General features: G+C 44.5%; 1 long non-coding RNA gene across 5 annotated transcripts in view; it reads right to left on the reverse strand.

Moving 5' to 3' along the window:
• The window catches only part of LOC114848022 (uncharacterized), an 85,119-nt gene that overhangs the window by 54,522 nt on the left and 8,204 nt on the right, over nucleotides 1–22,393 (reverse strand). For all 5 annotated transcript variants that reach the window (XR_008693712.1, XR_008693711.1, XR_008693710.1 and 2 more), the window contains exon 2: nucleotides 168–253. This is a non-coding gene — a long non-coding RNA (uncharacterized LOC114848022). The remainder of the gene's footprint in view (nucleotides 1–167; nucleotides 254–22,393) is intronic.

Here is a 22,393-nt window from a genome sequence, read left to right on the forward strand (position 1 = left end):
ACAAATATCGTCCTAATTTCTAGGTTTCGGTTCGGCTGCTTCTTTGAAGGCGTGTCGTGCACGCTAATATGCAGTCATTCACCAGCGCAGGAACACACATCTCTGCAAATCGCTGCTAGCTATTCCACCATCTGCCCCCTGTATTGTGGCCAGAGCGTAATACTTACATTGTCCTCGAAAATCATGAGAGGTTGCATGTTCCAAAGAGGGCTTTTGTTCCACGCACACCTACCGATGCAAGACACGTCTGAGTCTGAAATGAGAGGACCATAGCGCAGGTATTAGGGGGGGAAGCCACATCTGAGCGGCACCGCGGCGGTGCAGGTGGCAGACAGTAACATGCTTACAGAGCGACCTGAATGGGGAGCGCAGCCAACAAAGATCACAGATGCACGCAGAAGCCTGCGCGCTGTATACATTGTGCTTTTGAGACAGTGGAAGGATCCAAAACAGGGGTTAAAGCCGAATCCAAGTGTTCTAGGAGCTTTAATTAAAACATTTTTATTAATTATAAAACATGCCAGAAGCACAAACATCGTCGTTTTTTAAGCGGGCAATCACAATCTGAGCTCGCAGCGCAAATACATCAGTCTTACGTTAAAAACAGAATAAATAAAAGAAAATTCCTAAGCGAAGTTGCACTCTGAAGTTGCTACAATAGGATCATTCATGCTGGCTGTGGAGGGTGTGGAGCGCAGAATCACGCCAGCCACATCAAACGCTTGATTAATTGCCGATGTGATGCGGAAGGAGGCGGAACGCTGGTGCCGCGGACTGAGCTGTTCCGAGCGTTTCCACCTGAATTTCGTCCCACGCGGAGGTGCGCTGAGCTTAATTCCAGAGCTCAGAGTGAAGAAGAAGAATGAAGAAAAAAAAAAAAAGCCCACCACTCCCTTGAGCAACAAAGCACAGCTATCTGCAGCAGAGCCGTGTGACAAAGAGACAAAGCCCGGCTGCACCGTGCCGATGGGTTTCAGAGGGAACCTCTGAATGCGCTCAAACCTCCCAGGTCGGGCCAGCGCCAGTTTCCCATGACAGAGGAAACTTTAAAGACGGGTTCGGAGGCTTCAGACGACAGCGTCAGGTAACTCTGACTGACTGCCCGTCCTCGTGCACATGTGGAAACTCTGCAGGCCACAGTCAGTTCACCACAGGCCTCTTGGGAAATCTGTGGGTTTGGAGAGCCGGGGTCAGTTTTCCACCTGTGGAGACAAGCATTAAGGAAGGTGTCCATTGCAGTAAGCAGATAATTGATAGCGTGGCCCAGACAATAGGCGGGTGCCACCCACTCGCATTCCTGACATGCCAGTCAGTCTGTCAGTGACCCTGAAACGGAGCCCACTTTCCCAATTAGAGTCATTAGTGTGAGCCAGTAAGTGGCCCAGTCACACATGGCTGCAAACCAGGCCCACTGTGGCACCGCGGAGACGGCGCAGTGAAAAGGCCACCTCGGCCAGAGACGTCCGTCAAGGAATCCAACCGTTATTCACTGCGCATCAATCGGAGAGTAGTTTCCCAAATCATGGACCTGAAAAGGGGCCGAATCCACTTTAAAGCGACCGGGCACTTTGCGGAAGAGGATAATGAGGCGCATTAGGGATTCAGCGCAGGACGTGGAGCTGTGGAGGATGTGAATGCGACGGGGGCCGGCAGTTAGGAAGCTGCTCCCGGCCCAGTTAAAAGCACCAGACTGACAGTTGTGGCAGTTGCCTCATTTCGCCGCGTCGTAGAAAGCAGCCAACCACAAGATTCAGCATCAGACGCCGTGTTTTTCCATGAACACGGACAAGTGAAACACCTCCTAACCGCCGTTCCCTTCCCGGACCATCTGACCTATTATCATTCTTATGTCATATGGAAATAGATATTGATTCCGTGAATGATATTTTCCTATTACTCACAATAGTCGTAAGGATGATGGAACCATTTTAAATCCGGGGGAACTGAAAAGAAAAGGGGACCATTTGAATCTGCGGTCGAGTCTCTTCTTTTTGCATTGTCTTCAGAAGAAGCTGCGGCGTTAACGTGTTGCAGATGTTGTTGCTCATTTGACTGCTAATTTGCTTAAGCAGTTTAGATGTAGTTGCAAAACATTCGTTTATAGACGCCAGGAAGCTGACGGCGATGGGGCAGCATCATCTGGCTGGAGGCAGCGACGTGATTGGCTGCTGTGGGGACAGCTGGGGATGCCTTTTGTTTGGCCTGTTGAGATCCAACAGCTCCTAAAATATTGAATATTTCATCCAGGGAAGGAGAGCGTGTGTTTGTCAGTGCTCTTATTGCTCACTGATGCTGCCGGGACTCGGATGCTGCTGCTGCTTTGAGCTCCGTGTTGTAATTGCTGTCAGAGAACTCATCAGTGTTTACGTGCCACACCGACTGCTAAGACGAATATATTTTGAATTAGCAGGTAGTCTTAATGTTAGGCTCTAGATACGAACGACACTCAGCACATCCTCTATATGTGCTTTGGGTTTAGATCTCTCCGGTTGTAAGGATTTAGTCGCTCACCGCCACGATTTGCAATAAACACGTGCACCTGCGTTGCCTTCAACCATTACCAGCGCGTGTTCTTTATCTCCAGATAAGGCGCGCGGAGAGATTTGCGAGCGGTGGCAGAACGCGAGAATTATCAGTCATCAACTTTCACATTTCGAGAAACAATAAAGCGAAGTGAGCGGCGGAGGAATCGGAGGGGAGGGATTAGCGGCAAAGCTGTTCACCAGGTACGCTGCTGGTGAATGAGGAGGCTCTGCTGTGCAGCGGGGCCCCGTCAGGCCGGCTAGCAAGGTGCTGAAAGGTGCTAAACCCTGCGGGAAAAAAAAAAAAAAAAAGAGACGGCACCTCCCTTACGTGCTGTATAAACACAGAATGAAGTCGGCTGTGATCTTTTGAAGAACGAGCAGAAGGTGGGAAAATCAGCAAAGGCACGTTCGCACTCAACGTGGTACAAATTCTGTTGTGTGTTGTCAAACTGAAAATACATTATGAGACAGTAGTGAACACAGCTTGATGTAAATGCATAAAATAGCCCCTGGCAGCACTGTGGTCACTGATCGCATGGTTCACTACTGTACTAATGTCAATAAACGCTCTAATAACACAAATCAGATAGAGAGGGAGTGCACTCGCTGCCTTTAGTGTGTTTGTTTGATGAGTTGTCTGGCTTGTAGTGTCTGAAGCCACTCACCTCGCGCTCTGTCATAAAGAGGCTGTTTGCACAGAGATCCTCCGACTTACTGCAAAAGTAGAGCACTCGCGGCGCCGGCTGCTGATCTGTTGATCTCGCTGGCATGTTGGTAAATCAAAGCAAAAATAATCAGCCCGGCCTGTTTGTATAAGTGCTAAGCTGACCGGAGAGAGGGGTCGTGCACAACTCCAGCTGTGACACCTGGCAGATAATGCTAGAACGGACAACACGGGGCCGCAGGTACTTGGAAAGAGTGTCGTTATCGCCCTGATGCCTTTGAAGTGAACGTTTCTGGGGGGGGGTGTTACATTAAATTAAACATCTGGTTTAAATGGTTGGAAAACAGTTAAATGAATCACTTGGAGTTAAAAGTTCCTGTTACAGTGAACAACACTGCTCTCCAGTGGACATTTTGAACTATAGCGAACACGTTAAGAAAAATACATATGTAGCATTTATATATAAAAAAAGAATGTGTGTGACCTTAATGAAGGAACTCATAAAAACAGGCCTGCTCGTATCCGGAACAGCCTTCGGGTCATAACACTTTTATTCCTGCAGGGCCGGCCAGGCTATGACCACACTGCCTCTGTCTTATCATTGTTCCGACAGGTGGCTTCACCTGGCCGCGGCTGGGAAGCAGGCAGATATGAAGGGGATGTGCGGGTGCAATAAAGCCATAACCGGCCGCTGGCACTGAGGGGACGTTGCATACGGAGCACCACCTGCTAGACGCGGGGGCTCTTTATCACTGGCTGGCTACGGGTTTATAGCACCGCTTTTACAGTGGCCACGATTAAACAGGAAAGGTCAGGAGAAACACGGAGAGGTTCACGGCTCCATATCCATCTCAATAATCGGATGCTCTGCTCAGTGTGTGACTAGGTGAACAGCAAAGTCTGGCCTTGGTGCAGGAGGCAACCTTGTTCTGTGGCGCCACCTTGTGTTTGACTCTGGGCAACGCAACGTGGGATGTTTGTAGATGCTGTGTATATGTAGGTGTTTATGATGTTTTTAACATCAACAGATGTTTAAAGTGTAAGATCATGGTAAAATTTATGAGAGTGACGTTTTAAACATTTTTTATATCTAGATTGAAAACTGATTTCATGTAATGGACTGATAAAGATGTGAAAGAAATATGCCTGACTTTTTTTTCTACATTGGGCCGATGACTATAATAGAATGCATGGTTTAAGTAATGAGTTGCTGTTAAATCTCATTTCATATTAATTATTTTATTTTATTGTGAGATTTTGAAACTTATGTTTAATCTAAAACAACCAGCAGGTTACTGTACTACAGAAACAATTGTATTAATAATTGCTCCAACATCAATATGTTAGAGCAATATGAGATATAAGGGGTTAAATCTTGGACTTCATGTCTCTACTGAAGTTTAAATGAGCTTATTTGGAGGTTTAAGAAATAATTGTCTACACCATGTCATTAAGCAAAAATGAAAAATCTAAAATGAGAAAAAGCAACTGAAGGTCAGATGTTCAAACATCATTTCCCAGAAATGTCCCTCTCCTGGATTCATTTAAATTATTTTTTACCCTTTCATTTATTGTGTGTTGGAGTGTGAGTGCAATTATGTGGAATGACATCTTTGAATTCTAATCAGTAGAAGGCAATTAACGGCCTCTTTGGTTCTGCTCTCCTTACAGCCATGTTCTGCTAATGGCTTTGGATCATAGCTAAGCCTTACTGCAAATGGCTCCTAATCCAGTGGGCCTGTGTTTGGTTACCTGAGGGAAATACTATCCAGGCTCTCTGCAACCCCCACTGCAAGATTCGAGATTAATCCAATATATATTAATCCCCCCATTTATCTTTGTCAACTAAAGGGACAAAAATAATTTGAGAGCGAGTAAATAAGAGTGAGCGCAATAAAGAGCGGCCTGCCTCAGGCGCCAGGCAGGTGCTCGCCACCTCACGCCGCTCGTCACTGGGATTGGTTCTCTAATGAGACTCTGCGTACGGCAAATATGCCTGCGCTCATTTTGCTTATTAACATTTCATGGGTTAGGTGATTATCTTTCCCAGGCAAACACGGGATGTTTCAGAGTTTCTAAAATGGAAAATAGTCATCAAAAAAAAAAAAAATGGGAGTCCTCATAAGAGTGTTTGCCCAGGAGATGAAGAGAACGAAGGCGTTTTTGAGAGAAAAGATATTTGGAATATATTCCTGAAGACAACAGGCAAGAGGTTAATCATCTGACTTGAAATATAAGTAACATTGCTTATTTTTATAAGCTACGTTGTCGTGCGGCTTGAAAAGTGTTCTCGTGCGCTGGTACGTAGTGTGCAGCTGCGCCCTGCAGGAAACGGCCAGAGTTTGACGTTTACTGTCCGGCGCTAGACTAATAAAAACAGCAGCGGAGTACATCGCGGCAGGAATGCGTGTGATGTGCTGCCAAATGATCTAAATATGATTTCAATCGGATTTCAGGAGGTTTGTAAAGTTCAGTTATAGAGCCCGAGGCTTTTTCTTTACAGGAGGAGCTCGGCAGAGATGTTTAACTGCATCTGCATCATCAAAAGGTGGAGACACCTCAGTTAAAGACTGCAGGAAGATCATATGCTCCTGCACTTGGCAGGGGTTCAGATATCCTGCATTTTAAATTACAAAGTAAAATCCTTATTTTGTTTTGACTGCTGCTTAAACAGTTGAATGTGCACACATTTTAAATAAAAGGTACCTTTTTTTTACATACTGTAACCCCTATTAGTTGAACCTAATATATTTGGTCAAAATCAAGGCCTATTGTTGACAGGATGCTTTGCTGACTCAGCAGACGCTATAGGACAAAATAGCCAAGTCATCAAAAAAATGCACTGAAGTGGCAGGAGTTAAAACAGCAACACACATTCATGTGTATTTTTTTTTTAGGGATTTTTATTCTCTCATAACATCTGACAGCTGAATGTGCTGCGAATTAGAACCCAGACAAGTTCTTTAGTGCTTTATTTGGAAAAAAATGACGTTGACACTTTCTTTCTGGCAGAGATCATCACCCCAGAATCATCTCATGGCTTGAATGATATTTCAGACCCAAGCTTTGAAGGCTGTAGCACCTGCATGTGGGCAGCGCTCAGCTGGGTTGACCCCCGGTTTATGGTAATAGAACAGAAAAGACATATTTAATACACAACATATAGCAATAATAAATTGGTGTTTATCTTCTTTAGTTTGGACAAGCTGATCATGCAGATGGCCAGTCATGCTCAGCATTTCCTCATCATTTCGTTTTAGTGTCTAACTCTGCATAGCTGTCAGGTTCATCAGGAAGTCAGATATTCTTTGTGAGGAGTGAAAAGCAGCCCTGTGCCTTTGACTTGTTCAAGGGGGGCTCCGGCCTGCCAACAGATTAAGTGGTCACTGAAGTCCACGTGATGTGCTCAGTGCGTTTCATATGAAAGCAGTATTTCCATAATCCTACATCTCCCTGTTAACCACTTGTCTAAATAGCCATAAATCACAGTGGAGTTCCTGCTTTTTTTGGAAGGCGTTTGCCTCCAAAAGCTGCTGTAGGAAACCTACAGCGAAACCAGAACGCATTCACCAAATTATCTCCTTTAAAACAAGATTCACTGTAGATACGCTGAACAGGGTCCTGCAGTAAAAGACGACTCCAACCACAAAATGTGATTACCTCGGTAAATTTAACCCACCCCTCTCTATTCCACAGACGTATTCACCTCTCATTTCTGAATGAAAATGTATTATAATGGAGAACAGTCGATTATCAGTTTTCCTTGAAACAAACATGATTGCTTCAACCTACAACACACAGTCCTGCCCAGCTGTGACCTGAAAAGCTAAACAGGCTCCTCTGCGTTGTTCTTTCTTCCAGCCGGTGAGGGAAGATTGGAAAAGTCATCAGCCGGCCCGAGGCCAGAACCCGGCTTGAACACGGGTGGCCACTAACACAGTAAGTCTCCAAAAAATGGTTTTACACGATGTGATCGCTATCTGTGCTGCGAGGGAGGGCGAATGCAACGCGACTGGCACTTTCCTGTTGAAAGAGGAATCATGGGTGACGTAACAGCGCCGCGTTTGAGCGTGGCCAGAGAAAACAGAAAAGGAACAGGGCTCCGTTTGTCTGCCGCCCAGTCGGTTTCTGATTCACAAACCCGGTCGTAAACGTCTGCACCAGGTGAAAAAACCTGGTACCAGGTCAGTAGCTGCAGCGTGCTACACAACGACCGTGACGCCCTTCCTCTGCGCATCATGTCACTTTGTCATTTGGAGCAAAAGCGAACGATTACCCGCCTAATTTATGCATTTGGATTTAGCCTGGGAGGGACACGCGCCAGGAAAATGCAGAGCAGCTTGTACATGATGGTAATAAACGTTTGGTCCTGGCTCCGACTCCCTTCACTGTGACCCTTATTACAAGGCCGACACAATTTCCTGCAATAAGCAAACTGCGGCGTTGGTTTTGTGCAACAAATCTTCAGATCATATGATTTGTAGGGAAGCGCTGCCACAGCTTCTGCCCAACATGCCCAGCATCGTGTGGTGCGGCGCAGTTAACCGATGATCTAAAGCAGTTCCATATGGCGGCGGGTCGCGGATTCACCCGCGTCGCCAGCAGAGGGCGCAAGAGCCACGCTGCAGATCACATGATCAGCCACCAGCAGACAGGCCTTTGTTCCACGGTCGCCGCGAGCAGCTTTAAAACCAATTAAAATGCTGCGTTCATCTCCTTTCACCTGCAGCCGCCTGCTGCCAGATGAAGCCCCCCGTGAAGCCCTGGCCCTCCGTCTGCCCTTTGCGGTTCACGGCCCTGACCGCGGGTCCCCGGGTCGGACCGCCGGTCCCCCGGGAGGAAGGTCGCGACCTCTCTGCCTTTACAACAACAGCGGTGCTCTGGCTCGGGCCTCTGTGTAGAACTGACATTTCCTCAAGATGGCTACCAGCGGACGCAGCTGCAGGTACAGGACCGACATTGTAGGCTACTGGTTTTACTCTTAAATGCCCATTTATATCTTTTTAGGTACCACTATTACTGGACCATTGTTACTCTCCAACGCACACACGTAGACAAATATGCTCACCCTACTCTCTCTTATTTTTGGAGGCGCAGCGAGGTCTTTTGGCAAGTGCAGCCCTATGCAGGCCGGCATCCGATCCAAATGGCTCTGTAACAGCTAAGAAACCTCCAGGGCTCACAAAGAGGAAAAAAAAAGCCCAGTTAGCAGCCAAGCACACACGTACACTGAGCTCATCCCACCAGGCAGCAGTAAATCATCACCGAAAGCGAAAGACATTGCGGTCGATGCTATCGTCTAAGACCAATAAAGCGCCCAGACCTCCTCGCATATAACTGTCACTGACTGTCATTTCAGCGGCGAGTTCCCCCTGTGGGATTTACGGCACTGCAGTTTTTCAGACACAAGACCAGCAAAGTCACAATTAGGTGGAACAACCCTCACGTAAAAATTAAGTTTTTTTTGTCTTCTTAATCAGATTCACTCTTGCGGTCTAGGCTTGATTTCGAGGGATGTGCCTGCGGGACGTTTACAGTCGGTTCCCACAAGAAACCGGGAAGGAGATGATAAAGCGGTGCCTAACAAACAGGGAGCTGGGCTCTTGATGATGGGAGCAATCAGCCTTGCATTTTGTCAAAATAGCAATAGTGTTCCTGTTTGTAGAACCCAAATGTGGTCTTCAAAGGCCTCCTGTAAGAGGCCAATTGGCTTCCTCTTTTCCATGCTCCTGGGATATTATTCCCCCTTGAAAAGTTTGATATCCAAACAGCCCGAATAAACAAAACCAGAGGATATGATTAAGGGACTCTGGTATGTAGGACACAAGTGATTTGGCTGCGTTAGTTCACTCGTTTAAATCCAGTCTTTCACGTGATTGCTACAGAGTGTTATCCATTGGTGCTTTCCCATGATGCACTTTGCCCAATGTCCTATATTAGAGGGGGAACAAACCCAAGGGCATCGCCCTGTGACACAGGCGTCAGTAGGCACCTTGTTCAAAAGACACGGGGCTCTGCCAAGTTCAGTCCAGCCCAAAGACACTGACTACTATTATCCAGCTTCCAGACCAACGGATGGGGGGGGTTGGGAGAGATGTGTGTGTGGGGGGGTCATCCCCACCTCAAGCTCAGCGCTGTGATCTGGAGGCAAGCTGAGATAGCAGAGCCCCGCCGTTCGACCGCAGTTTACTCTGCGAGCGAGGGGAAGGGTACGTGGCCACGCAACAGTATTTACTTCATCGCTGGCTTCATGTGGGTGGTCCCTCCTCGCAAGTAACACAATGGCTGCACCAGACAGTGCTCACTCACATACTGTCCTGCCTCATTGGAAAAGCCATAAAACATGAGTCGTCCACGGCTCCCAGACCGTGCATGATATATTTGGAGTTTTCTGTTTCCTCAAGGATTACTTTACATTTGCTGTTTTTTTTTCCTGCCAGGAGACTGAATGCATTTTTAATCAATATCTGTCTTCGTCTGTAATATTTTCTGCCGCATTTAATGGGATCTGACAAATTGAGCTCATTATTACACCGTAGCTCACTAAAACCTACTTCGTAGCATTTATGAAAAACATCCCAGTCCAGATGTTTAGGAATGGCCAGTGGGACCCATTTCAGTTCCTTCTTAGCAGCACTGACATTATCAGCCATCCTATGATACAAAACCCTGCACCAGAGAGTGTATGCTGTGATTCTGATATACTGTAAACAAGACAGGCCCTGTCTTATATAAGAGTTATATATAAATATATATAATAAGATAGAGTTGTGTTGAGTAGTCCGTTCACAACCTTGCTACATGACCTGAGGCAGTGAAAATGAAGCAGACCTGCTCTGTAATTCCTCCGAATTGACATCTGACCAGAGAGGAAATCTAGTCCAGCATGGCTTAAATTAATTCACTTCCATTTTTCATGCCTCATTGGAAATGGGAGGCCGCACTTCAAGCCGAGCTCGCGTAATCAGTGTTGCCTCACAGAGGTGAAGAGCCGTCACCTGGTGGATTTGATTCATAATAAAACCTGTTTGTGCGAATGAAACACGCTACGTCCAAGCCTGCCCATTTCCTCGAAACCTTCCTAACACCTTGGACATGTGCACACGCTCAGAAATGGAGACGTAACTGGAAGAGTTCTCCCGGCATATGGATGCCATTTGCAAGCTGCACCGAGAATGTATAGGTCAGTCTAACCCTTTGGTATCTCTCTATCCATCTGTTTTCACATTACTTGCAAATTATAGTGTCCTCCAGACCCAAATGAACATAAATCAGGCCAGTGAAAGTGCAGAAGTTTTCCCATCTGTCATAAAACAATGATTTAAAGTACGGGTTGTCAAAATATGGCGCTGTGAATTCGCCCCGCTCCCCAGCAGTAGGAACACAAAGCACCATCTCATCGGAGTAATTTATGGCCTCTGAGGGAACGGGGGGTGATTAGGGCTTGGGCCACCAACAGCCAGAAAAACAGTAGGCGCTCCAGCGAGGAAGGCTGGAAAACCTAGACCAAATTTATCAAACAATTCAGCGAAATCTATTTCTGTTTGGAGAGACGGAGAGAGAGACGTATGGCCTGTTTAGTATACTGGTGCATCACTGGAACATTTGGTCATAGTGCATTTGTGAGTTTTGGAGATTCTACATTAAATAGTCCCAGACCAGGACATGTGATGTGCTGGTCAGCTGAGCTGCGCCCGGCCAATTCAAATATACACGGGGACGTTCTTGGATTTTAAACAACATATTCGTGTAAATGATGTCACCACATCTCTATAAAATTGTTTCTTTTGAAGGTGGAGCCTTGGGGTGAAAGCAGCTGCGTTCAACACTGGCTGCAGTTCTTTTGGCGTCCGCAAACAAACGGGCTACATAAAAATCCTGGTCTTAACCGCCTTTACCTTAAATGGCCTTTAAAAACTGAAGGGCATACACGGTGAACACAACTGTGCAGCGGGACACGGTTTCCTCCACGGTCAGTTAATATATTATGATTAGCTCAGGACCACGCTCCGTTAGAGGAAATGCAGGGAATCACTTGTGGGAAAAAACAGTCAATTGCTGTTGAGGTGAAGCTGGGTGGCTCCCAATTAATGCCTCTGCTTATTTACACGGTCTTGTGTCTCTAAATAAATGCAGGCTTCCCGTGAACCAGAAATGGCTGCAATAAAATGAGGTTAGGCGGTCGTGCCGTTATGACATAGCCACAAATCAATAGGGTTAGTTTTTAGGATAAAAAAGCTCATCGTCCAGGCCTCAAATGGACATGACAGGAACGAAAGTCTGCAAAAGATGTTGCACTTGTGTGTTTTGATTAAATATCTATACTGTCACCTGTTACTTTCTCTGTTTATAGCAGGAGACAGCGTCCATGGCCGGGTGAGGATTGTATTTGCGTCTATTTTTTCAACTGCTCCTCTGGGTCCCTGGTCAGTCATCAATATGGAAGTTGTGCCCCGGCCCCACACAGTGCAGAGCACACAGCACGGAGCCCAGACGTTCTCCCCACAGGGCTGCAGGTGTTCTGGTTCTGTGTCATCCGCTTCAAAACATTCTAGCTTCAGCTTTACAGGGCGTCTCATGTCAGATTTGGTATTTGTGTCTTATCCTCTACTGCACCAATCCGCATGTCTTGCGATCGGTAATGGCAGATATTCGCCATTATTTGTATACTCTGAGTCGCATTAAGTAATTGTCCACCAGCGCATTTGGGCTAATTGCATGGCTTTCTGGCAGTCACCCAAACCACCCAAGCATCGGGTCCCGCGACGATGTTCCGCATGTCCACTAACCAGTCGGCGCTGCCAGTGGCAGCCCACCCTGGGATCCAAAGGCTGTTCTGGCCAAGTAGTTGTTTATTTCTCAGGAGAACTCCAACGCCCTCACTGGGACTCTTAAACAACTGAAGTGGAGCGAAGTTCAGGGGGCTTTGCAGCCGTGGCCACACAGGCCCTGCTATCTGTTTAAACAGCAGGTAGTCCCCAGCTCTCCTCTGTTTGTGTCCGTGGCTTCCTTCTCCAGTTAGGGGGGATTTTCCCATACAGTCCATCATTCCGGAGGGGCCTTCGAGTAAGTCTCTTAACCAGAATGGAGCACGGTGGAAACAAAAACACATTGGTCTTTGTAGAAGACACAACAATGCAATGCAACAAAGGACTAAATCATCATCAAATTGTATTTTGTTTATGACACATGTAGTGTAGTAAACAAATGTCTCGCATTTAATAAATAAAATGATCCAAAAGACAGGAGAAAATACCATTCAACAGGAGTCACTGTGTAGTATATGCGGATTAACAAGTCTCTTCCATCAAGGTGGCCTCAGCTGGGTTTCTATTGCATCCCATGTCAACACCACTGACAGCAAAGAGCACTTAGGGACCAACAGATCACTTTACCATTCCTACAGAAGGAGGGAACGCGTTGAGGTGGGTGGTAGGGGGGTTGAGAAAAGGGGCAAAAAGCTTCTGGACTACACAATAGCATGCACTGACCAGTAGGTGGCAGTGTTTGTGCTGGTTTAGCTGTCTCATCACAAGGGACTGAATCAGGAGCAGTCAAAAGGGCACAGCATTACTGATCTGTTGTATTTAAAGTTAAGAAATTCATTTAGTCTTTAGAAGTATGAGAAAGAAGAGTCTTAATCTAAAAGTGGGTGTCAGTGTAAAGATTTTTATTGCTTTTATTTATTTTTATCTCTAGGTTCACCTCCTATTAATTCTTTCTTAAAGTTAATGGGTTTATTTGCAAACATGGTGGGTTGTTCTCTGCCATAATTGAAGGCATTTCTCTGCTTCATTTGCAGCTGGGTAAATGTGAAAACACCATTAAAAATATTCCTGGACATTAAAAATCTTTTGTTGGTGTTTCAGTTCGGATGGAGCTGGGTTTTAAGGGAAAAGGACAATTAGTAAGAAAAAGTCAAATAAAGACAAATTCTTCAATTCCACAAAACATTAGAAAAATCAGGGAACCTATTTACAACCGACCTGAGCAGGCTATTTTAAAGCAACAAATTACAACCTGCAACAGCTACAGAAACAAAAAAGGTATTTTTTCAGGAATTGGCCAATAATAAATTGTCACTGAATAAAAGTGAGGACTGAATCAGAACCCAGATCTTATTTGTATGTGTGCTTTTAGCACGTGGGGTCACAGTGGCCTCAGTGGATCTTACTAAGCTGTAGAATAAAGCACACAAACTATAATTAGAAGCATTGTCAACACTGAATTTTAAGACTTGTTAGAATGAAAATATAGAGGAATTTGCATGTTTTATACATTTAGAGAATTTGGTGTAAATTTAAACCATTGTGACCGGTGAACAAATGGAAAGCGTTGAAGTATTTGTATTTAATAGCACTCACATATACAGGGGGGGATTAAGCTCAGCGGTGGAGATTGCCGACTTGACACTGGTGATGTAATGCAGCGTTCATAAGTCACACTTTGGCTTTTGACGGCAGACAGGTGAAACCAGGCGCCAGCACGAGTGACACAGTCTCACTTCCACTAAGCCCGGCAGCCAGGGCGCCTTTTAACGCGGGGGAAACGTGGCCATTCACAGGCAGCCGAGCATTTCACCCAGCCACATTAGCAGTTGCGCCATTGCTCTTCAAAAGGCAGCTCTGAACTTGCTTTGATGACCGCCGAGCTATGCCCACGTCTCACTTTGTCATCCTGACGCGTCTGCTCAGCGTGAGCTGCATGATGCTGGAAGGTAAAGCGAGGCACTAGTGGAGAGAACGTTTTCTTGGCATTGTCACTATAAATAGTTTTTTTAAAAACGTCTGACGCTGAGGCAAAGATGTGATGATAGTGTGGTAATTTAGCCATAAAAAAGGTTTACAGGGCATGAAAATGTATCGTTTGTCACCATGTGAAGCTACCGTTCACGTGCTCCTTTGTTGTAAAACTGAGTTTTGTTTTACGACGCTGTGGCAGTTGGACGTGCTCCATGCGTGCGCTTATGTCTCCTTCAGCCCTCTGAGCAAAATGAATATTCCACAAAGGGACGTCAGCCATCTCCCTTGTCTCCCTTCACTCAGTCACGGCCAGTCATTTGTAAGTCACACTTGGGCTTTGAAGCGAGTCAGGCTCTCGCTGGAGAGAAATTCCCTCTGAGGGTAAAAATCCTCTGGAAGAGACCTATGATTATATCTATATGAATGGCTTGGAAAGTCTAAGGAAGATGTTTTATCTACTGGATCTCACAAATAGCACTTTTTTTCCACAGAGACAAGGTTCATCTTAAACTGATTAAGTTCGTTTTGAAAGCTCGTGCCCTGCTTTTGGTCTTGTTGCGCAGACCTCTTGGTGCCAGATGCAATAAATTATTAGTCTAAATCAAAACAGAATTCCAGCTTCACATCAGAATAGTGATCCACGTCCCAGTGTCATGGTCTATCTCTGCTGAGTCCTAGGCTATTAGTTACTATTTCATATCATCTCATATGGATTTGGCCTTTTCCTGAAAAAAACAAAAACAAAGAAACAATTGAACTTTGAGGGGATGATTTACTGTGTAAATACAGAATTGGCCAAACATCACTACAAAATCTGCAATGATGAATAACGATGCTTGCTTTGTAGTGGTAAAATATACTGTATATAGGTCAGCTTTGCAAAGATTATGAATAGTATCTCAGACTTATTAATGTAAGTTATAATCTACATTTTTCTCATTAAAGTTATACACGCTAGAATAAGATGCACTCTATTGCTCTTTTTGGACCACAAAATATCTCTATGCCTTAACAGTTATTGCATTCATATGGGATTTGTGGGCCTCATCTAAAGCACTGTCATTTCCAATATATCTGCACACTATTTACTACCGCTCGTTACATTTAAAGCAAAGGGGTGACGGGACAGCGAGAGAATGTAGGTTTCTGCTCTACTTCAAAGTTTTAGCTTCATTTGAGGTTTGTAGAACCATCAAAGCTTTTACATTTTCAACTTGCGATAATGTATTTCCTATTTAAAAAGAAAAAAAAAACATTTTAGGCATAATCTCTGAAAACTGAGATAAAGTAGCAGCAGTTTACCCACTTTGCATTTGTGCCGTAAAGCACAGTCCTCCTACACGTCGTCTGCTTGCGTTATAACATATAGGCAAGCCTGGCGTGTGACTCAGGAGCCACACCTCTCTTTCCGAGTCACAATTCAACAGCTCGACACAGTTCAACGATGAGACAACACAAACTCCCACTTCTGCGGAGTCACAAGTGACTAAATAGCAGGTCTATACAAACATTATCCAAAAAAGTGGAACAACTTCCCTGGTATCGCCCCAGCAAACAGCATCCATGTCCGCTAAGCAAAGCAGTGTAGCGCTTCCTGGATCTACACGAGTCCCGTGGGAGCTGTCAGGGGTCAGCGAGGACGGGGCAGGCAATATACCAACACAGATTTCCAATAAAACAAGGCTGACCAGCGTGCAAGCTGCAAAAATCAAAATCAGGTGGACTGCCCATGCTGAAAACTATCAAAAAGAGCTCCAGCTTTTTTCCCCCCATCCTAGCAAGTCCTGCTGAAGGGGACAAAGCGATGGGCTGTATTTACACACCGCACCTTGTTAGCTTGGTAGAAGGATATGTAAAAAAGGATCAGAGCCAGGAAGAGCATGTGTGGCTCAGTCAAAGCTCAGCCAGTGTCAGCCCAGGACACTGCAGAGCTCAGTACTGGAAATCTTCCCAGTATGTCAGTTTTAAAGCTCGAGTCTCGAAAGATTTCTGTTCATCCGAAATGTGTGGGTATCACTTGTCCCCATCAGGAAAAATCTGATTTGAATAACACGAGGTGAACTGTTTAAGTGATCATGCGTTTACCGTGAAATATGTCTTCATTAGGAATGAAAGATTAGGTTACCTCCATGCAACAAAAATTGTAAACTTATTCAAGAAAGCAGTCTGCGTTCATATGTTTCCCTCTAAGGACAGTAATGCAATTTTCTGCACAGAAGAGGTCCATATCCAGAGATAAGCCTCGAGACACGAATGAAGGTATGCACAGAAACCCTTTGCTCGAGGCCAGGAAGGAAGTACCTTGCCACCGAAAAGTGAGTTAGGATTAATGAAAAATACAAAAACAATACAAGGAAATCCATTTAATAGGAGTGCAGGAGGACAGGGTTACATGCTAAAACCCTGTTGGACTAGTGTCTATAGAGTAACAGACATGTAAGTGAACCATATGTATGACAAATATGATGCAAGTATAAAATGACTAAGAAATACTAGAGGTCAGTGTAAATCTGAGTAAGACAGGAGCTTCAACGTGATGGTTGGAGTCCACTGTTCCAACTAGCTGCATTGATGCAAAAGGGTTAGGCCACATTTATAAAAATCTGAAAGCCGATAATTTTTTATTTGAAACTGTGGGTGCGATTACAAGATCTAATCAGAAGGGTCACTCGTAGGGTTAAGCACAGATTATTATCACTCGGCTTTGCAGTTGACCATAGCTCCTCTGAGCTTAGCATCTTCCAGCTCATTCATCATGCAGAGCACAAGTCAACTTTTTTGCGTCATCAACAGTGTGAGTGTTTGGTCTGAAACTTGATGTTCCTTTGATTCAACAATGTATTTTGCACAGACACAGATGAAACGTCGGTTTTCCAAATTTCTAACATGAGATTTCATTATGGAATGAACTCTCCTGACATTTATTTCAGCATTACCCATTTAATATTATTCACAATAACTGCAGGAATTTAATAATTCTTATTCCTATAAATTGTCTGTGGCATGTTAACGTCCTTGTTTGACTTGGATAACGAGTCCAGACGTATTACACAAACCGTGTATTCATTGCTCTATAATTTGCATCATCAAACTTTACCTGCGTATGAGCTGCTTTGCAGAAACATGTTTTTACATTAAATCGTGTTTCTGACAGGAAATAGGAGAAGTGCCCTTGAGCAAGGCGAAGACAGATCAGATTAGGACGTAGTGACATCATTATCAAAACAGTTTTTTCATGGCTATCGAGGCACTGAGCGACATGAAGCGATTGAATGGACGACATGAAAGGCCCGTGACAGCATTTTCTCATTTGAAGTAACTTAAGCTAAACTTTCACCCCTCAGTTGTGCTATTGGCTCTACAAAAATACCTGTTGTCAGTCCGGCACGGTCTGGTTGTGGTTAAGTCGTCCATGGGTACCCCCGAGGCAACTTCACCTATTTCCTTCACACTTCTGTCAGAGCTCATAATACGTGACAGATTAAACCCCCAAAGATGGGCTAGAAGGTAGAAGCCCAGCCCTCACCACATATTCTGTGTCCAAGTAAAGTTTAGAAAACACTTTTGATGATTAATCATGTTTAAAACCTCTATGTGGTGCTTATAAACCTGAACACTTTCCCTGTTTCAGATTTTCCTACCCTGATTTTTGTGTGTGTGTCCATTCAGTTTTATTCTGTGATTTATGTAAACCGTGACATTTTATGGAGCTTTTGGTATGGCTTTGGTCAAAACAAACAAATCTTTTAAATAACTTGCCCATTTTTGTTAACTATGATATTTAACGTCTGTGACCCACATGTTGGTACCAAAGTAAACTATGCAAGTAACTGGGTAGTTTATATAAACACAGATGAAAATGGCTGCTTAGCCCAGTAGCAGCAGCAAATCCCTGAGTGCCGGAGCCTATGATTAGACTCACTCAGCCTTTGGAATAATAAACTTTTAACTTATGGTCGTCCTTAATCAGACGTTTAATCTATTTTTCTTTCAGATCAGAGTTGGTTCAAAACCTCCAAACTGTCCTTTAATGCTGTTTAACTGCCGTGTTTCATGTGTGGAAGCGTTTGCCAGCTATTCATAGTGTAACATACTGTAGGGGCTGGATGAAGCAGCGCTGTCCGAAGTGGGCGAGTCAGAAGATGTCAGATTCAGTTGCACTCAGATGCATTTCTTGATAAAACTGAAATTAAAAGTGGGTCAGCAGTTAAAGTAAAAACACTGGGAAACAAAAACCTTTTAAAGAATTATAATAAAATATATATATAAAAGTTTCAGTGTGGCACGGTTAAAAATTCTGTCCCGAAAAAGATCAAAAAGAAACAACGTCGTCAGCAGAGACACAGTTTACATGTTCCCTCTATCATTTCCTGCAGCTGCACACCATCGTAAGGATAATTAGCCCAGTTGAGATGGGTCCACTTCAGCGTTTTGTGCTGATTTAAGATAGCCCACTGGCTACCGTGATTGTTTGCCACAGTAATGTCTAACAACTGAAGAAATATCTCCTCTTCCAGTCCAGGGCAATCAGGGTGTATTCTGTCTGGCACGCATGAGTGCTCCTGAAGTCCACTGGGTGAAGGGGAACTACACTGGATCTCAGCCCAGCTGGAAAACTGTCCTGTGAGCATCCCTTCAGCTGTGAAAGAGGAGAGTCTGCGTTCTGACACGGGAAAGTGTTTGAGCACACATCGGATGACGAGGCAGGAAGTAAAGGCTTAAAATGACTTCTGAACTTCTAAAAAGGCAGCTTGAGGACGTCTGAACGTCAAGCAGAGGCTAAGTCTTGTTGAGCGGAGTCACGTTTTGTTCCGTTCGGATTGTGTTTGTTTACGCAGTGATCAATTGGTTGCGAGAGTAGCGGCGAGCTACAGATTATGTGCGAGCACGAGCGCTCACCACGCCGCACTCGCGCTCAGCTGGTTTTGATGCGAGGACGGGATCACGGTCACAAGTCTTGGATGCCGGTGAAAGGGCTGTGGACTCTGGCAGCCGCCGGCGATGCTCTGTGGGTGGGAACAGACACCAGTGTCCTCAGCGGCCCGAAAAGCAGCCGTACGGTTCTGGAACAAGCCCAGTCGGCCCGACCCCGTGGCCTCCAGTGCCGCAGTCCAACGGCGCCTGTCGGCTGAGGCCAGAACGCCATCTCTACCCCAGATGTATTCCTAAGATTTGCTAGTGCAACAACTTCAAAGTCCGGCTTGATTGTTTTTGATTGTATGATTATTTAATGCTGCCGTCTTTTTTTCTTTTATTTCTGGAGGGAAAAGATATTATCATTCAACCACACTTATTTAATTGTAGCAATTGGAGCCACTCTAATTGAGCCTTGCCTTTCATCTGTAATGGTAATGATTATGAGATTGTGTTTGTGCTGAGCAGTCTGATGAGTAACTCTGGAATGATACGCCCCCTTTTGGATTTGACTTGCTGCCATTTTGGGCTCCTGAACAGTAAACTGCGCCACAGCTCATCTGATTTAACACAACATTTATTTCTGTTCTGATATTAAACCGATCCTACGTGCGCGCGCACTCTCCTTCATCTTGATCTTCGCAGCTGATTTGATCTTGGTAATGGAGGTCTTGAATAAGTAAACAGCGAATGCCTGTTCACAATGTCAGCGTGCTTTGTCAGAGCCTCGCAGACATTTAAAGAGCATCTTATCATGTTGATTTAAGCAATTAAACATGAAGTTGCCCTCTGCAAGATCTGACTGACTGGATCATCTTAATTATTATCTACAGAACCTTATCCTCAAAGCGTTTTCTGTGGCTTGATAGTGGGAACTTATCACGGTCATTAGGCGCTTAAATGTCTGGCTGTTTGGGAAAAACAAAGTTTGAAATTGGGAAACTTTAGGAGCGGCCCGATCTCGACTTTAATGTGTTTGTGTATAGAGGTTTGCAAATGCTTTCAGGGTGGAAGTGCTTTTCTAGAGTGTAAGCAAGTCATTTAGGAATTGTTTTGCATAGTTTTACGATTGTAGATGATGTTCCACCTAAAAGGTGAACACACACACTCACTAATATTCGTCCTATGTGACTGCAATCCTTTGCCCCCAAATCAACCGCATCCAGATCAGCATCTACTCAAATGTGACAAAGCTTTGCAGGGAAAGATGAGCTGTGCCAGTATAGGATCTGTTTTGACAAGGTTTATCACTTTCATCACTGGGTAATTTATAAAAAACCCCCAGCCTCTACAGACCCCATATCTCTACTAAAGAGCTGTGCTTACAAATATGAGCGCAATGCTGGTAGCTGGGTTTCTCACCTTCTGCTGAAGTAGGAGGAGGAGGAGGAGGGGGAAAGCAAAACATTTAAACATCACGTTATCTTTGGCCCACATTGCAGGCTGATGCTTGCACAGTAGCCCGGGCAATGAATGTCTTGGCAGAACAATCACCTGCATAGTGATGCAAAAGGCGAGGAATTTGTCCAAAACCCGCCATGAATCATTTCTTTGCGCTGAAATGCCCTCTGCCAGGAGGATCTAAAGGGCAGCAAAAGGCGCTTTGGAAAATCTGAAGTTTGGGAAAAAACGTATTCTGTTAAATTATTTTTGGTTGTGACATGTCCACAAACCCTCCGTTTCCTGTGATCCTGAGAGGTTCAGTAGGAAAACATTATGACATGCATGGGCAAGGAAATACAATTTGATCAAATGCGCCACAATGAAACGCAGCGCAAGTTCAGTCTTGTGAAAACTTTAGAGTGAAATAAAAAGTCAGTAAAAAATGCCATCTATTCATTTTGTGCAATGTAAATGTTTTCACAGTGCAGTGCTGTCATAACTGCATCAGACACAAGTGCCTCCACACCTTCCCTTATCCTGCAGTGGGACAAAACTCACTTAGCTATTTCAAAATCTTTCATAAATATGGAGACCATCAAGAAAAAAAAAACTAAAAAAAAAAAAAGAAAAAAGCTTTTTTGGAAAAGAAACATTCACAGCTATTTGTTAGTGTGGTTCAGGCTGATTGTCTTCATTTTCTCAATAGATTACTTCTAAACGTTAACATTTGCAAGATGTCGACTACAACTGGGATCTACTCACCACAGAGTAATGAGACTCAGTCTGAAGGAATCTTTGGAGGAATGCATGTTAACATATAATATTCAGTATAAAAATCAAAGACAGAAAGGCAACCAGAGAAACCATCCTCCAATGCACTAGCCATGTTCTTGTCAATGTGCCTGCTATGGTTAAAAATCACTGAAGGGGCCCTTGTGTGAAAGCAACACGGGGGATATCCTGGATGCACCGGGCTGAGTATTATTGCACAGAATGAAGCGAGAATAAGGAAAGTCAAGAAAGTGGTCGCTCACGTTGCTTTTTTTGTGCATTTCGGCTATAGTTTCACCCACTTATAGCCACCCACACTCCACCGCGCGGGGAGAAACCAGTCTCAAACTGGTACCTATTTATGGACTCCGCTACTGCCAGGCACAAATTCCTCCTGCAGTCAAAAAAGCCCATTGAACATGTAGCTCATCCATCATCCCAAAGCCGTTGGCTTTAAAACAGAAACAGCAAAGCTATGATTTGGTAACACACTTCGCTTTGATAGGTTCTGCTACTTATGCTTTTGATTTCTCTTTAACTTTTCCCTTTTAAATAAATCCCTTCCCCTCTGAAGTAGTACTGTACATTTTCATCTGAAGTATCACTTTCTGACATTCCGCCGGTTTCATACAGTGTGCTCAAATCTACAGCATACAAATATGTGCAGCATGTGAACAGCACAGTGCTGTACGTGTTGCGTCGTGTGAACTCTCCACCAGTGCGACCAGGGAGTTGACGTCATGAACTCAACTTCACCTGTGCTGCCTGTCAAACTCGCTTTAATGCCAATTAACCAATCGTCTCGCTGTTTTCTTAAAGAATGCAAACATTGTCACACTATCTATGAGAAAATCAGGACAGGAGACAAAAAGACGTCTAGTCAGCACGCTCAGAACTGAAACACGAAAAAACATTCCTTTCCCTGTCAGGGTAGGCTTCGACTGCCAGTGTGTTATTTATGATGCATTAAGTCTTTGTTGAAGTTGTGAATGTTCACAGTTGTTGACTTTGGCAGCTTTAATGTTATGATAGTAATTTCTCCAATTGTAATCAGGCTCATGCTGCTGCATGGTAGCAGGGTAGATAATGGATAATAGCTCCCTAGGAAAAAAAAAAACATTTAACTATACCTGTTAGCAACCAGCAGGGATATAAATCTACGTCTGTCAGTTGTTATCTAGCCCCTCTTCATAATTCATTTCTTTTCTTAGTACAGTAGTCCTCCATCAGCTACTGTCGTTTATTATTCACTTTTGAAGACAGAAACGCTTGGACTTTGCCTTTGGCCACTGCTGCACAGTAAACTGTACAGGCAGCACACAATAGCAGTTACAGTACTAGACAGTGCATAGTTGCCTCTGCCCTGAATAGTTGCTAATACGTAGTCGCTCAAA

Source organism: Betta splendens, chromosome 22, assembly GCF_900634795.4.
Source record: "Betta splendens chromosome 22, fBetSpl5.4, whole genome shotgun sequence".
In the NCBI taxonomy this organism is placed as follows: Eukaryota; Metazoa; Chordata; class Actinopteri; order Anabantiformes; family Osphronemidae; genus Betta; species Betta splendens.